This window comes from Dasypus novemcinctus, chromosome 1 (assembly GCF_030445035.2).
Source record: "Dasypus novemcinctus isolate mDasNov1 chromosome 1, mDasNov1.1.hap2, whole genome shotgun sequence".
NCBI classification, from domain to species: domain Eukaryota; kingdom Metazoa; phylum Chordata; class Mammalia; order Cingulata; family Dasypodidae; genus Dasypus; species Dasypus novemcinctus.
Genome location: NC_080673.1, coordinates 95,598,012 through 95,615,910, shown reverse-complemented (window position 1 = coordinate 95,615,910; position 17,899 = coordinate 95,598,012). Strand labels below are relative to the sequence as shown.

Sequence of the window (17,899 nt, the reverse complement as noted above, 5' to 3'; positions counted from 1 at the left end):
ACTATATTCCAACAAAAATGACAATCTAGAGGAAATGGACAAATTCCTAGAAACACATAAGCAGCCCATATTGACAAAAGAAGAAATTGATGATCTTAACAAACCAATCACAAGCAGAGAGATAGAATCAGTTATTAAAAATCTCCCAACTAAGAAGAGCCCAGGGCGAGATGGCTTCACAGGTGAATTCTACAAAACATTCCGGAAAGAACTGACACCAATCCTGCTGAAACTATTCCAAAAAATCGAAACAGAAAGAACATTACCCAACTCCTTCTATGATGCCAACATTACCCTAGTACCAAAGCCAAACAAAGACATCACAAGAAAGGAAAATTACAGACCAATTTCTCTAATGAATCTAGACGCAAAAATACTTAACAAAATACTTGCTAATCGTATTCAACAACACATTAAACGTATTATACACCACGACCAAGTGGGATTCATCCCAGGTATGCAAGGATGGTTCAACATAAGAAAATCAATCAACGTAATACACCATATAAACAGATTGAAGGAAAAAAATCACATGATTATATCTATTGATGCAGAAAAAGCATTTGACAAAATACAGCACCCTTTCTTGATAAAAACACTCCAAAAGATTGGAATACAAGGAAATTTTTTGAACATGATAAAGAGTATATATGAAAAACCTAAAGCCAATATTGTTTACAATGGAGAAATCCTAGACTCCTTCCCTCTAAACTCAGTAACAAGACAATGCCCACTGTCTCCGCTCCTATTTAACATTGTCTTAGAATTACTTGCTCGAGCACTGAGGCAAGAACCAGAAATAAAAGGCATTCAAATTGGAAAGGAAGAAGTCAAAATTTCATTATTTGCAGATGACATGATCCTATACATAGAAAACCCTGAGAGATCTACAACGAAGATTCTAGAACTCATAAATGAGTTTAGTAAAGTCGCAGGTTATAAGATCAATGCGCAAAAATCAGTAGCATTTCTGTACACTAATAATGAGCAAGATCAGGAGGAAATCAAGAAACAAATACCATTCACAATAGTAAATAAAAAAATAAAATACTTAGGAATAAATTTAACTAAAGAGGTAAAGAACTTATACACCGAGAACTATACAAGATTGTTCAAGGAAATCAAAGAAGACCTGAATAAATGGAAGACTATTCCTTGTTCATGGATAGGAAGACTGAATATTATTAAGATGTCTATCCTACCAAAACTGATCTACACATTCAATGCAATCCCAATAAAAATCAATGCAGCCTTCTTTAAGGAACTAGAAAAACTAACTATGAAATTTATTTGGAAAGGAAAGAGACCCCGAATAGCCAAAGACATACTGAAAAAGAAAAACGAAATTGGAGGAATCACACTACCTGACTTCAAAACATACTACAAAGCTACGGTGGTGAAAACAGCATGGTATTGGCATAAGGAGAGACACATAGACCAATGGAATCGAATTGAAAGCTCTGATATAGAACCTCACATATACAGCCACATAATATTCGATAAAGCCACCAAACCCTCTCAACTGGGAGAGAGTGGCCTATTCAACAAATGGTGTCTGGAGAACTGGATAGCCATATGTAGAAGAATGAAAGAGGATTACCATCTCACACCTTATACAAAGATCAACTCAAGATGGATCAAAGACCTAAATATAAGAGCCAAGACCATAAAAACCTTAGAAAGCAGTGTAGGGAAACATCTACAGGACCTTGTAATAGGAAATGGATTTATGAATATCTCACCAAAAGCACGAGCAGCAAAAGAACTAATAGATAAATGGGACTACCTCAAAATTAAAGCCTTCTGCACCTCAAAGGAGTTTGTCAAGAAAGTAAAAAGGGAGCCCACACAGTGGGAGAAAATATTTGGCAATCATATATCTGATAAGAAACTTATAACGTGCATATATAAAGAACTTCTATATCTTGAAAATAAAAAGATAAACAACCCATTTAAAAAATGGGAAAAAGACTTAAACAGACACTTCTCCGAAGAAGAAATACAAATGGCAAAAAAGCACATGAAAAAATGTTCCAAATCTCTAGCTATCAGGGAAATGCAAATCAAAACTACAATGAGATACCATCTTACACCCATAAGATTGGCAGCTATGAAAAAAACAGAAGAATACAAGTGCTGGAGAGGATGTGAAGGAAGGGGAACACTCATCCACTGCTGGTGGGAATGCAGAAGGATCCAACCATTCTGGAGGACAGTATGTCGGTTTCTCAAAAAACTAGCCATAGATTTGCCATATGACCCAGCAATACCACTGCTGGGTATATACCCAGCAGAACTGAAAACAAGGACACAAACAGATATATGTACACCAATGTTCATAGCAGCATTGTTCACTATTGCCAAAAGTTGGAATCAACCCAAATGCCCATCAACAGATGAGTGGATCAATAAAATGTGGTATATACACACAATGGAATACTACTCGGCTGTAAGAACAAACACACTACAAACACATGTGATAACATGGATGAATCTTGAGAACCTTATGTTGAGTGAAGCAACCCAGACATTGAAGGACAAATACTACATGACCTCAATGATATGAAATAAACAAGCTGCCTTAGATAGCAAGAGACTGAATGATAGGCTTACAGGAAATCGGAGGGTGGAGGAAGGATATGAGCCGATGTCTGCAGGGGTCGAATTTAAGACGAGATGGTGGTAAGTATGAACACAAAGAAGAGATAAAAGGGGGGCAAGGGGTTGCCTTTGGTTGGGGCTTTGCGGGTTTGAGGGTGGCTGGGGAGGGACGGATGGGTAACATTGCCCAAAAGTGGGGGGAGGGAGGGGTAGCATACGAACACAGGAGAGGGTCAGGTGTTGGTGGAGAGTAAAATGCTGAGAAAATCATATCAAAATATAATAAAGAGGGTTACCTGTTTAGAATGCTTGGAGGGGAGGGTCTGAAGCAGGACGGGCTCCTGGGGAATGTCTAAATGCTCATTCTGCCAGAGTGGGTGTCACCATGGGGTAGAAACCCAAGTAGTGAGAGTGGGGGTGGACCCACATCCTGGGGAGGACTAATGCCACCAAATAGAGGGAACTGTATCCCTCGAGAGAAAGGGTAGCTCCCAGGGCATTGGGGCAGTTGAGCAAGTTAGGCCCTGAACACTATTCCATCTATCTCTGGAAGTGGCTCCTCAGGAAACGGAGGTTGGCTGTCACTGTGGGCACCAAGGTGGAAGGGAAAATGGACGTTAAATGTGTGGAACCAAGGTAAATGGGGGGTAAGAGAGGAGTTTCTTGAGAGTACACAAGGATGGATATAAAACATGTAATATTACACCATAACATATAGGAGATGACAGACTGATAATGTAAACCATAATGTAAAACATAGGATAACTAAGAATGTAAAGAACTGTGTATCCCAAAGTATGCACCATAATGTAAGCACAGATGTCACCTTGTTAGAAAGCTAATGTCTCAGACTCTGTACATCACGTTAAGTAAATATGATGTGAATAGGGTGTAAGAGTATCGCTGTGGAAGGAAAAAGGTTTTGTGGTGGATGTATGGGAGTGTTGTATATTATATATATGCATTGCTGTGGTCTAGGACTCCTGTGAAGAGAAGCTGAATAATTAGGGGGGGAAAAAAAAAAAAAAAGATAGGATGTAGAATTTTTTCAAGTCAACATTCTTTATCTAAGTTCTTTATCTAACTTTATCCAAGTTCTTTATCTAACCTTTAAATCCATCGCTATATGCCATTCCCTAGTAAGGGACCATGGCATTATATTGGGCTTCAAATTTCGGGGAGTTCTGGATCACAGAGTGTTTCAACAATGGCAATGGAGGGATACTGGTATGGGATACCAATGACAGGTGATATATGGCTGACAGGGAGCTGTACAGAACATATGTCCAGGGTGCATGGTAATGTTTGGATATACTCATAGTGGCAACAATTAAAAACCACAGCAGGGGGGGTACTGGGTTCCTGGCCAGTGGTGCTCTGTCGTGGTCCCTAGGGGAGCAGCAACAGTCTCCCAGGTACAGCGGCGGGGACCGGGAGGGAGTGAGGGTTCAACAGTGAGCCCCTGATGCTAATGACTATGCTTGTGAGCTGATAAGCCTAAAATAAGAACAAAGCCTAGAGCAATATTGTGCCTGGGAATTTCCTCCTGTCAGCCTTCATGTTACTCAAATGTGGCCAGTCTCAAAGCCAAACTCAGCATGTAAATGCAATGCCTTCCCCCCAGCGTGGGACATGACACCCGGGGATGAGCCTCCCTGGCACCGAGGGACCACTATCAACTACCAACTGATGATGCAACTGGAAAATGACCTTATACGGAAGGTTCAATGTGGATCAGCAGAATATCCCTGTCTACATAAAATAACATGACTTTAAAATGCTGTTTGACCTAAAGTAAGGGGGAAATGGAAAAGAGAAATGAGTTTATATGGCTACAAGTTCCTAAAAAAGAGTCTGGAGCCTGGCAGAAGGATTGCCCTCATGCACAACTGAGCAGAGTCAGAGAGACAGATAAAGAAGATACAACCCCCAGATATTGGTTCCTTTGAGGGCTAAAGAGACCCATGGGAGTTATGGTCATGGCCGATGAGGTTAACTACCAGGGCAGATGGCCCCTCTTTGGAAATGGTGTTTATGTGTGATGAATCTGGACTCAGATGGGATCTCCCTTCATAAGACTTTCATGCTAATGTGCTGGAGGTGCAGTTAATGCTGGGGTTTAAGATATATTTAGGGGATTTGAATCTCTGGACTGACAATGTGATAGCCAGGTCCTGAGCCTCAACAGACTCCAGCACCTACAATATGATTTATTGGACTTACCACACTCAGCTAAGATGGAGTTGAAGAAGGACAACCACCACACCATGGAGCCTAGAGTGATTACAACTGAAAGTGGGAGGATTGCATCCAACATCCATGTGGAATCTGAGCCTCCTCTTGACATAGAGGTGCAATGGACACAACCAATCCAATGTCCACATAGAAAAGGTGGCATTGGATTGGGAAAAGTGGACATGGTGGCTGATGGGTATGGGGAAAGGCAGGAAGAGATGAGAGGTGGAGGCGTCTTAGGGACATGGAGCTGCCCTGGATGGTGCTTCAGAGGCAATCACCAGACATTGTAAATCCTCACAGGGCCCACTGGATGGAATGGAGGAGAGTATGGGCCATGATGTGGACCGTTGACTATGGGGTGCAGAGGTGCCCAGAGATGTACTTACCGGGTCCAATGGATGTGTCATGATGATGGGAACGAGTGTTGCTGGGGGGGGGGGGGGGGAGAGGTAGGGTGGGGGGGTGGGGTTGAATGGGACCTCACATATATATTTTTAATGTAATATTATTACAAAATCAATAAAAAAAAAAAGAACCAGGATGAGAGAAAAAAAAAAAAAAAGAATTTGAAAGTTTATGAAGAAATAAAATAGAAATTATAGGACTGAAAATCACAATAATGGAAATTAAAAATAAACTAGACTGAATGTGGGTTGAGAAGGGGGAGCTGATGCTGGATGTACATAGAATGTTTTATAAGATCAATTGTATATAAGTAGTAATGGATAGAGTTGATGGAAGCACATTATAAGATGAGTGTAACAAACACTATGGATTTATGAATATGATTTTGTCTGAAACAGATGGCATAGGAAGGTGAATGTTAGTTAGGGACAGCTGAAGGATAATCTAGGTACTGTATAACAATGATATTTGTGGTAGATGAGGACTGTGGTTAATAGTATAAATGCAGGAATGTTCTACTACAAGGTGTTAAGAATGTGGTGCTACATGGGAAAAATATAACTAATGAAGTATATAGACTACAGTTAACAATAATGTAATATTTTTGTAGCAAAAGCAAAGGAAGTACTATATAAATGCTAAAGGCCAAAAGAAGAATATGGGGTTTCATTTTATGAGATATGAATAAGATTGTGCATTTTTTCATCTTCATTTTTTTCATTAACAAGACTTTGATCATGTCATTTAATCAATTTGTCATTTAATCAATCAATGATACACAAATATCATTTGTGTATCTTCTTAAACACTGGAGGAACAATCAAGTTTCTTTTCAGGATTACATGTGATAAAAGTGCCTGGACAGAATTTTTTTAGAGTAATACTCCCATAACTTATTAAGTTGTCTTTTACCTATTTTCTGAGTTTGAAATAAAGTTTACTAATAAATAAACAAGCTAAAGGAAAAACAACAGTAGACTTGAAAAGGCAGAAGATAGAATCAGTGAACTAAAAGACCAGACAATTGAAATCATAGTCAGTAGAAGAGACAAAGAGAAGAATATAAAAAATTGAGCAGTGTGTCTCAGGGATTTGAGTGACAACATGAAATATACAAACAAATAGATTATGGGTGTCTCAGAAAGAGAAGAGAAGAGGTGCGCAAAGAATATTTGAAGAAATAATGGCCAAAAATTTTCCAACTCTTATGAAATACATAAATATATATGTACAGGAAGCACAATATACTTCAAACAGAGTAAATTCTAACAGACCTACAACAAAACATATACCAATCAGGATGTCAAATGCCAAAGATGAAGTCAGGATTATGAAAGAAGCAAGAGAAAAGAGTTTCATCACATACAAGAGATCCTCAGTAAGACTAAGGCAAAGAGGCAGTGGTATGATATATTAAAGGAACTGAAAAAGAAAAACTGCCAGCCAAAAATTATTTGACTGGCCAAACTTCAAAATGAAGGAAATGTTAAAATACACATAGATAAACAGAAACTGAGAGAGTTCATCAACAAAAGACATGGCCTACAATAATTACTAAAAGGAGTTCTGTAGGTTAGAATGAAAAGAAAGGAGACAGTGAGTTAGAGTAATGTGAAGAAATAAAGATCTTCAGTAAAGGTATATTAAAGGGTATATGCAAAATCCAATAGTACTGAATCCTTAATTCACAACTCTACACTTTAATTCCTAGATGAAACAGAATATAATTGAACAAGAAAAAGTCCTATTTCCTGATAATGAACACACAAAATAAAAGGAGGCAATGTGGGGGAAAACAAGATAAAGAGGGGAAACAGAGGGTTATGGTAGCAGAGAGTGTGTATGCTATTATAGCTCAGTTGGTATCTTTTCAAATTAGTAGGTTATAGATGTAGGTTGTGTCATACAAACACCACAATAACCACAAAGGACATGTTTAAAATATATACAAAAACAGAAATGAGAAAGGGATCAATTAGAAATATCACAGAAATCAGCTATACAAAAATGGAGTTTAAAATAAAGGAAAAGAGAGACAAAAAAATATTACATAAAAATGAAAGGATAAAATGGCTGAAGTAATACCACTTTTACTGTAATGAACTGAATGTTATGGATTAAACTCCCTCAGTCAATAAACAGAGATTGGCAGAATGGATGATAAAGAAAGACCCACTATATATTTTTTTTTCAAAGATTTATTTATTTATTTATTTATTTCTCTCCCCTTCCCCCCTGCCCCGGTTGTCTGTTCTCTGTGTCTATTTCCTGCATCTTCTTCATCCGCTTCTGTTGTTGTCAGCAGCATGGGAATCTGCATTTCTTTTTGTTGCGTCATTTCGTTGTGTCAGTTCTCCGTGTTTGTGGCTCCATTCTTAGGCAGGCTACACTTTCTTTCGTGCTGGGACGCTCTCCTTATGGGGCGTACTCCTTGGGCATGGGGCTCCCCTACATGGGGGACACTCCTGTGTGGCATGGCACTCCTTGCACGCATCAGCTTTGCACATGGGCCAGCTCCACACGGGTCAAGGAGGCCTGGGGTTTGAACCGCAGACCTCCCATGTGGTAGACGGATGCCCTAACCACTGGGCCAGGTCCCCTTCCCCACTATATATTTTTAAAAGAGACTCACCTTAGACCCAAAGACACAAATAAGTTCAAATTGAAAAGATGGAAAAAGAAATACCATGCAAATAGTAACCCCCACAATAAAAGAGCTGGGGTAGCTATACTAATATTGGGCTAAATAAACTATAAATCAAAAGCTGTTACAAAAGGCAAAGAAGGACACTATATAACAATAAAAAAAAGTCAATCCACGAAGAAGAAATAAAAATCATAAATATTTATGCACCTACCAGAGTGCCCCAAAATACACGAGGCAAACACTGAAAACTTAAGGTAGAAAAGAAACCATGACAATATTAGCTGGTAGACTTCAGTATGCCATTCTTATAAATAGTCAGACTATTTAGACAAAAGATCAATAAACAAAGAATGTGAATAATATGATAAATGAACTAGACCTAACAGACATATATATAACAATGTACCCCAAAACAGCAGGTTATACATTCTTTGCAAGTGCACATAATCACTCTCCAGGATAGACCATATGTTGGGTCATAAAAAGTCAATAAATTTAAAATATTGACATTATACAAAACATCTCTGACCATAAAGGAACAGGCAGGAAACTGGAAAATCCGCAAATATATGTAAGTTAAATAATACACTCTTAAACAACCAATGGGTCAAAGAAGAAAATACAAGGGAAATCAGTAAATATCTTGAGATGAATGAAGATGAGAGCACTACAAATCAAAATTTATGGTATGCAGCAAAGGCAGTGCTGAAAGGGAAATTTAGAGCCCTAAATGCTTACATTTAAAAAGAAGAGCTCAAATCAAAGACAATAACTTCATACCTGGAGGAAACAGAAGAACAGCAAACTAAACACAAAGTAAGCCAAAAGAAATAACAAAGATTAGAGCAGAAATAAATGAAATTGAGAATAAAAATAAATTTTAAAAGCATTAAAAAAACCAAAAGTTGATTCTTTGAAAAGATCAATAAAATTGACAAATCCTTGAATAGACTGACTAAAAAAGAGAAAAGATGCAAATAAATACAATCAGAAGTAAGAGTGGGGAAGCTACTAGTGACTACACGGGAATAAAAAGAATCATAAAAGGATACTATGAACAACTGCATGTCAACAAATCAGACTACCTAGTTGAAATGGACAGATTCCTAGAGACACATGAACCAACTACACTACCTCTAGAAGAAATAAAAGACTTCAACAGACCAAGGACCAGATGGCTTCACAGCTGAATTCTACAAAACTTCCCAAGAAAAATTAATACCAAAACTGCTCAAAACCTTTCTATAATTGAACAGGAGGGAACACTACCTACCTCATCTGTGAAGCCAACATCAACCTAATAGCAAAGCAGATAAAGATACCATAAGAAAAGAAAATTACCGACCAATTTCTGTTATGAATAGAGATGCAAAAATCTTCAATAAAATGCTAGAAAAGAGACTCAACAGCACGTTAGAATTATACACCATGATCAGGTTGGTTTTATCCCAGGTATGCAAGAGAAAATCAATTAAAGTAATACATTACATGAATAGAATGAAAGAAATTTATTTCAATTGATTCAGAAAAAATCTAGTACCACTTCTAGATGAATCACTTAGAAAACTAGGAATAGAAAGAAACTTCCTCAACATGATAAAGAACACCTATGAAATAACCACAACTAATATCATACTTAATGGTAAAAGGTGGAAAACTTTTCCTCTAAGATCAGGAACAAGACAACAATGCCAACTGTTACCACCGTTATTCAACATTGTACTAGATGAGGACCTTGAGGGGAGGGGAAGAGAGGTATAGAATAGATGGAAGCAGGGCAACTGGGGACAGTGGAAGTGCTCCACAAGATCATGTAATGATGGATATAGGACATGTTAACTTACACCAAAATTGTATAAGTCTATAAACTAAAATGTAAACCATAATGTAAAGCATAAGGAAACTAAAAATTTTTAAATGTGCACAGTCTAAAATATAAACCATAATGTAAACCAAAATGGAACAATGTTTGATAACTATGTTTCAAAATCTGTACATCAGCTGTAGCAAATATAACATGAACATGTAAAAAGATCATTGCTGGGGAAAGGGGAAAAGGGTTTGATATTGGAGATATATATCTCCATATATATATATATATATATATATATATATATATATATATCTCCATATGAGAGTCCCTTATATTGCATGTGTGAATTACTGTGATCTAACACTTTTTTGAAGACAAAATTAAAAATTAGGGGGAAAAAAAGAAAGGATGTAGACACTGAGAAAGAAATAAAAGAATGGGCCTTGCCACTGTACATGCAGGACAATACCTATTACAGTGATGAAAGGCAAAATGTTAAAAACAAAGTTTTATAATATTTTTCATTTTTTAATACACTAATTTATTTTTAGTTTAGTATTTCTAAATTAGTATGTATTCTATTTCTAAACTTTAAACCCATCACTATATTTCAATTTCCTATTAATTGAATTTGGCATTATATTAGGCTTCATTGTTGAAGAAGTTTTGGACCACAGAGAGGTTCAACTATGGTAAGAGAGGAACACTGGTGTGTGGTGTTATTGATGGGGGACACATGGGTGGGAGGGAGTTCTCCAAGGCATGTATATAAGGGACATAAAAATGTTTTTATATATGTTGGGTATTTTCATAGTAGTTACAGTTACAAATGACAACTGAGGGAGTGCTGAGTTCCTCCCCAGCTCTGTTACATTCCCCAATGAAACAGCAATAATCCCCCAAGTGCAATGGCAAAGACCAACAAGGAAGGATGGTCCAATAATGAGCCCTTATACTGATGACTATGCTTATGAGCCTGTGTGCCTGAAATATGCACTAGGCCTAGAGCTGCAGGGTACATAAGAGTTACCTCTTGAGAGCTTCCATGTTGCTCAAATGTGGTCACTCTCTAAGCCAAACTCAGCATGTAAATGCATTACCTTCTCCGCAGTGTGGGACTTGACTCCCAGGGATGAGCCTCCCTGGCACCGAGGGATTACTATCAATCACTAGCTGGTGATGCACCTAGAAAGAGACCTTGAATAAAAGGGTCAACTCGGACCAGCAGAATATCTCAGCCTACACGCAGGATCATGTTTTAAAAAACTGCTTTTTGACCTTGAATAAAAGGGGGAAATGGCAAAGACTAATGAGTTTTATGGCTAAGAGGCTTCAAAAAAGAGTCAGGATGTTATCAGAAGGGTTGTGCTTATGCATGCCTCAGCAGGACCCCAGGAAAAGCCAAAGTGTATACAACCCTAGGTACTGGTTCTCCTGAAGACTACAGAGACCCACAGGGTTATGGTCATGGCAGATGGATTTGGAGTTCTTTGCCATGTCAGAAGGCCTTATTTTCGAATTTGTGCTCCTGAGTGTGATGGAGCTAGACTCAGATGTGACCTTTCTACACATGCCTCTTCTGTCACTTCCACTGAATTTGTGGTTGGTGCTAAGGATGGTGTATACTCAGAGGACTTGAATCTCTGGACTGTCCATGTACCAGCTGGACCCTGAGCCTCAGCAGAGTTACAAATCCTACTCTCTGGTTCATTGGACTTACCCAGGCCAGCTAACAGGGAGTGAAGATGGCCAACCCCCACACCAGGGAATCAAGAGTGCCTACAACTGCAAGCAGAAGAATTGCATCCCATCTCCATGTGGAATCTAATCTCCCTCTTAATCTAGAGGTGGAGTGGACATCACCATCCTAGGATCCACAGAATGGAGGAATAAAATATGAATTAGAGTGGACTTACTGATATTCTATTATAAAAATATTGTGACTAGTAATAGAAAAAATTGTAGCATTGAAGTGGAGAAAGTGGCCACAGTGGTTGCTGACGGCATGGAAAGGGAAAAAGAGAGGAGGTGTGGGGACATTTTTGGGACTTTGAGTTGTCCTAAATAATATTACAGAGTCAGATGCTGGATTTTATATATCCTGCCATAACCTCCTGAATGTACTGTGGGAGAGTGTGAACTCCAGGGTAAACTATTATCCATGTGGTACAGCAGTGCTCCAAAATATGTTCACCAAGTGTAATGAGTGTGCCACAATGATGGGAGAGGTTGTTGCTGTGGGAGGAGTGGGATGGGGATGTGGGGGATATATGGGAACCTCTTATGTTTTTTAATGTAACATTTTTTGAGATGTATATACCTTCAAAAAATACAATTTACAAAAATGATGGAGGTGGGGGTGGGGAGTGGATTATATGGGAACCTCTTATGTTTTTTAATGTAACATTCTTTGTGATCTATTAACTTTAATTTTAAAAAATGTTAAAAAAAAAAAAAAGGACAGGAACTGGATGGATCATAAAGTGGGTGGTTTCCAGAGGACTGGGAGGGACACTGTTGAAACAATGAAGTCCCAGTGTATGCAACAACATGGATGAATCTTGAGGACATCATGCTGAATGAAATAAGTCAGATGCAAAAGGACAAATCTTTTATGGTCTCACTAATATAAACTAATAAGTAAGCTCATGGAGCTAAGATCTAGAGCATAAGTTACCAGGAGATACAATGAGGACAGGTAATGGGGAACTGATGCTTAATGTGTGCAAACTTTTTAATAAGGTTGCCTCTAAAGGTTTTAAAATGGATATATATGATGGTAGCAAATTATTGTGAGTGTAATTAACAGTGTTCATATATGGGTGTGATTGTGGTAGAAAGGGGAAGTTTACGGTTGTATATGTCATTAGAAGAAAACAAGAGAATGAACTTGGTACTACATAACATAATGAATCCTGTTGTGGATGATGAATGTAGTTAATAATACAAATATAACAGTCTTCTTTCATGAACTATCATAAATGTATGCCACTCATACAAGGTGCTACTAATAGGGTGTTATATGGGAATGATACAAATAATGCAAATTCTGACTATAGTTAACAGTAATATTGTAATATTTTCATCAACTGTAACAAATGTACCTTAACAATGCTGAAGAGCGTTAATAGGGGAAATAAAGAATATGGTAGCTTTCTTTTTGGAGTAATGAAAATATCCTAAATTCATTGTGGTGATAAATGCAAAACTATGTGATTACACTGAGAGCCATGGATTGTACATTATAGATGGAGTGTGTGGATCACAAAGAATAGAACTTTTAAAAAGAAAAAAAATTTAATAAAACATTGTACTGGAACTTCTAGCCAGAACAATTAGGCAAGAAAAAGAAATGAAAGACATGCAAATTGAAAACATTACATATTTACAGAGGACATGATCTTATATACAAAAATAAATCCTGAAAATTCCACAGCAAAACTCCTAGAACTAAAAAATGAATTCAAAAAGTTGTGTGGTGCAAGATCAACACCCAATAATCAGGAGTGTTTCAACATTCCAGTAATAGACAATCACAAGAAGAAATCAAGAAAAAAATTTAATTTACAATAGTACCTAAGAGAATCAAATATCTAGGAATAAATTAATCAAGGATGTAAAGGACTTGTAGACAGAAAACTATAAAATATTGCTAAAAGAAATCAAAGAAGACCTATATAAACAGAAGAACATCCTGTATTCATGGATTGGAAGACTAAATATTAAGACGTCAATTCTACCCAAAGCTATTTACATATTCAATCCAATCTCAATAAAAACCCCAACAACATTCCTTACAGAAGTGGAAATGCTGATCATCAAATTTATATGGAAGTGCAGGGGTTCCTGAATAGCAAAACTCATCTTGAAAAAGAAGAACAAAGTTGGAAGACTTACTCCCTCATCTTAAAACACATTGCAAAGCCATAGTAATCAAAACAACAGGTACTGGCACAAAGACACACATAGACCAATGTTATTGACATGAAAGCTCAGAAATTAACTCTCACATTTACAGCCAACTGGTTTTTGACTAGGCGGCAAAGACCACTCAATTGGGTAACAATAATTTCTTCAACAAATGGTGCTGGGAAAACTGGTTGTAAGATGTTGTTGGTGTGGGGAAAGTGAGGGATGTGGGGAGTGGGGCATAAGGAGTCCCTTATATATTTTTTAAAGTAACACTTTGTATGATCTATGTATCTCTTAAAAATAAATTTTAAAATATATTTTTTTAAAAAAAGAATGGAGGTGGACCCCTACGTTACACCATACATAAAAATCAATGCAAAATGGTTTGAAGACCAAAATATGAGTCAAAACTACTAAATTTCTAGGAGAAAATATAGGAAAGAGTCTTCAGGATCCTGTGTTAGACAATGATTTCTTAGACTTTACAGTCAAAGCACAAACAACAGCAACAAAGAAGTCAATAAATGAGACAGCATCAAAATTAAAAACATTTGTGCATCTTAGAACTTTATCCTGAAAATAAAATGACAACCTATGGAATGGAAGGAAATATCAAATAAGGGTTTAATATCCAGAATATGCAAAAAATTCTTCAACTCAGCAACAAAGGAAAAATAACCCAATTAAAAAAGACTTTGGGCTCTCTGCCTGGAGGAACCTGTACCAGATCTCAATGTATATTTCCATCTTTCTCTCCCATTTCTCAGTGAAATCTGTTCTTTTCCCTGATTTCCCAATAAATTCTTTTTACTGGCCTAACTAAAAAAATAAAAAGACTTTGAACTGACATTTCTCCAAAGAAGATCTATGAATGGCTAAAAAGCACATGAAAAGATGCTCAACATCATTAGCCATCAAGTAAATATAAATCAAAACCAAAATGAGTTACCATTTCATACCTGCAAGAATGGATACTGTTTTTAAAAATGGAAAATTACAGATATTGAAGAGAATGTAGAGAAAAAGAAACATTCATTGTTGGTTGGAATGTAAAATGCTACAGTTGCTGTGGAAGGCAGTTTGTCCATTCCTCCAAAAGTTAATTATAGCATTACCATATGACCTAGCGTCCCACTTCTAGGTATATATCCAAAAGAAAGAAAAGCATACCAATATTTGCACACCAATGCTCATAGCTGTATTATTCACAACTACCAAAAGATGAAAGCAACTCAAGTGTCCATCAACTGATGTCTGGATAAACAAAATATGGTATATACATACACACACAATGGAATATTATTAAGCTGTAAAAAGGAATATAGTTCTGATCCATGTGACAACATGGATGAACACTGATGACATCATGTTGAGTGAAACAAGACATACACATAAGCACAAATATTATATGATCTCACTGATATGAAATAATTAGAGTAAGCAAATTCACAGAGTCCAAATTTAGAATACAGGTTACCAGGGGTAGGGGTGGGGATAGGGAATAGGGTTTCAATGCTTAAAATGTGAAGTTTCTATTTGGGATGATGGAAAATTTGTGAACATAATTAACATAACTGAATTATATATTGAATGTGGTTAAAAGGGAAAATTTTGGATTGTATAAATGCTACCAGAATATATATTTTAATAAGAGATCCATGGAACTGTACAATACAAAGAAGGAACCCTAATTAAGCCATGGATTATAGACCATAGCGCGATTATAAACATGTACTTTCATCCATTGTAACAAATGTACCACACCAATACAAATGTTAATAATACACTGGTAAATGGGAGCCCTGTATTTTGTACATGATTTTTCTACAAACTCACAATGTCTCCGACAATTTTCTAGTCACCAAAGATATAAAATGTTATTGGCTTCATAAGTCTTTTGCATCTGTAAGTTCTCCTTTTTACTCATCTAACCTGTCAATGGAAAAGTTGTATTTATTTTAATGACCTCTGGACCAGGACTTAAAAATTATGGTTTCACACATGAGAAAATATTCAGCATCACTAGCGATTAGAGAGATGCAAATTAAAACAATGTGATATCATTTCACACCTTTTAGACTGGTCGCTTTAAAAAGTCAGAAAACTGTAAATGTTGGAGAGGATGTGGAGAGATAGGAATGCTTATTCACTGTTGGTGGAAATGTAGAATGATACAGACACTGTGGAGGACTGTTTGGCAGCTCCTAAGGAAGTTGAATATAGATTTGCCATGTGACCCAGTAATACCATTACTAGGTATATAATCAGAAGAACTGAAAGCAGAGATATGAACAGACATCTGCACACCGATGCTTGAAGCAGCATTATTCATGATTGCCAGATGTTGGAAACAACCCAAGTGTCCATCAACTTATGAATGGATAAACAAGTTGTGGTATATACACATGGTGGAATATTATGCAGCAGTAAGAAGAAACAAAGTCATGAAAAATAAGACAGCCTGGATGAACCTGAAAGACATTATGTTGAGTGAAGCAAACCAGACACAAAAGGACAAATAATGTATGATTGCACTATTATGAACTAAATATATTGTGTAGCTCTTCCCATAAGTCTCCTGAGATGATCTCTGAAAATGGCTCGCTGTTCTCTTGACCCAGAAAACCCCACAAAATCATACAAATCAAGAGTTCAAATCTTTGTGTTCACTTTAAACACCAAGAAATTGCCCAGGCCATCAAGGGTATGCATACTCAAAAAGTCACGAAGTGTCTGAAAGATGTCACTTTACAGAAGCAATGTGTGCCGTTCTGTCCTTATAATGGTGGTGTTGGTAGGTGTGCCCAGGCTAAAAAGTGGGGCTGACACGGGGTCGGTGGCCCAAGAAGAGTGCTGAATTTCTGTTGCACATGCTTAATAATGCAGATAGTAATGCTGAACTTAAGGGTTTAGATGTAGATTCTCTGGTCATTGAGCACATCCAGGTGAACAAAGCCCTCAAGATGCACCAGTGTACTTACAGAGCTCATGGTCAGATTAATCCATACATGAGCTCCCCCTGCCACATCGAGATGATCCTTACTGGAAAAGAACAAATTGTTCTTAAGCCAGAAGAGGAGGTTGCACAGAAGAAAAAGATATTCTAGAAGAAACTGAAGAAACAAAAACTTATGACTCGGGAATAACTTCAGCATACAATAAATGCAAATAAAAGTTATAAATAAATAAATTGTGTGAACTCATGGAGTTAATAATTAGAATATAGGCCATTAGAAAAAATAATCATGAAAAACTATTCTGCACCCAGTGTTGAGATCTTGTTTCTAATGCTATCCCCCCAAATTAAAGGAATCAGGATTCCCTGATAAAAACAGCTTATCCTAGTGTATAGGCAGAAAATATATAAGATGAGCTGGGAGCATCTCGTAGTGACAGAAAATAAGGAAGGACTCAATAAACAAAAGGATGGAGACTTGTAAAGGGGACACAGAGCTTTTGTCTTAGTTTCTCAGGGCTTCAATGACAAATCCCACAAACTGGTTGGCTTATATAACAGGAATTTAATGTTTCACAGTTTTGGAAGCTAGAAGTCTGACATCAAGGTATTGTCAGACATGCTTTCTCCCATGGCCCATAACATTCGGGTGCTGGCTTATGAACAATCCTTGGGGTTTCTTCACTTTTGCTTAAAAGGACTTCAGTCATTTTGGATTAAGGTCCACCCTTCTTCAGTTTGGCCACACCTTAACTGATAACATCTTCAAAGGTCCTATTTCCATATGGGTTCACATCCATAGGACCAGGGGTTAGTCCTGGAACGTGTCTTTTGTGGGGAACATGACTCAAGCCCTAACAGCCACCAATGGACAAAGATGGAAAAATCTGGGCAACAAATTAAATAATGTAGTGTTAGATTATAACCCAATGTATAAGATAAATACCCGTAAGTCCCTACTTAAATAATTGAGTAAACGTATAAATCAGGAGAAAAGACCAATCTCTCATACACATGAATCAAAATAATTTATGTAGACACTTCCCTTCAAAGCAGGAGAAAAGATCAATCTCCCATACACAAGAATCAAAATAATTTATGTAGACACTTCCCTTCAAAGAGGTGCAAGTGCACTCTCCATCACTTGAGAATCACCTGCCCCTTAGTGATGTGTTTCCTAAAAGGAGAGTATGGAAAGTAGAAAACAAAGTAACTTCCTAGTAGAGAAACCTGGCAAACACTACCTCAGTCAGGTTATAAAGTTAACACCATCAGTGATAAATCATGTTGACAGTGCACAACTGTAATATAATATGATGAAAGGGCC

At 37.2% G+C, this 17,899-nt stretch overlaps 1 pseudogene; it reads left to right on the top strand.

The window, feature by feature from the left end:
* The first annotated feature begins 16,212 nt into the window (after window positions 1-16,212).
* On the top strand, window positions 16,213-16,762 carry LOC101422385 (large ribosomal subunit protein uL22 pseudogene; annotated as a pseudogene).
* The last annotated feature ends 1,137 nt before the right edge of the window (window positions 16,763-17,899 follow it).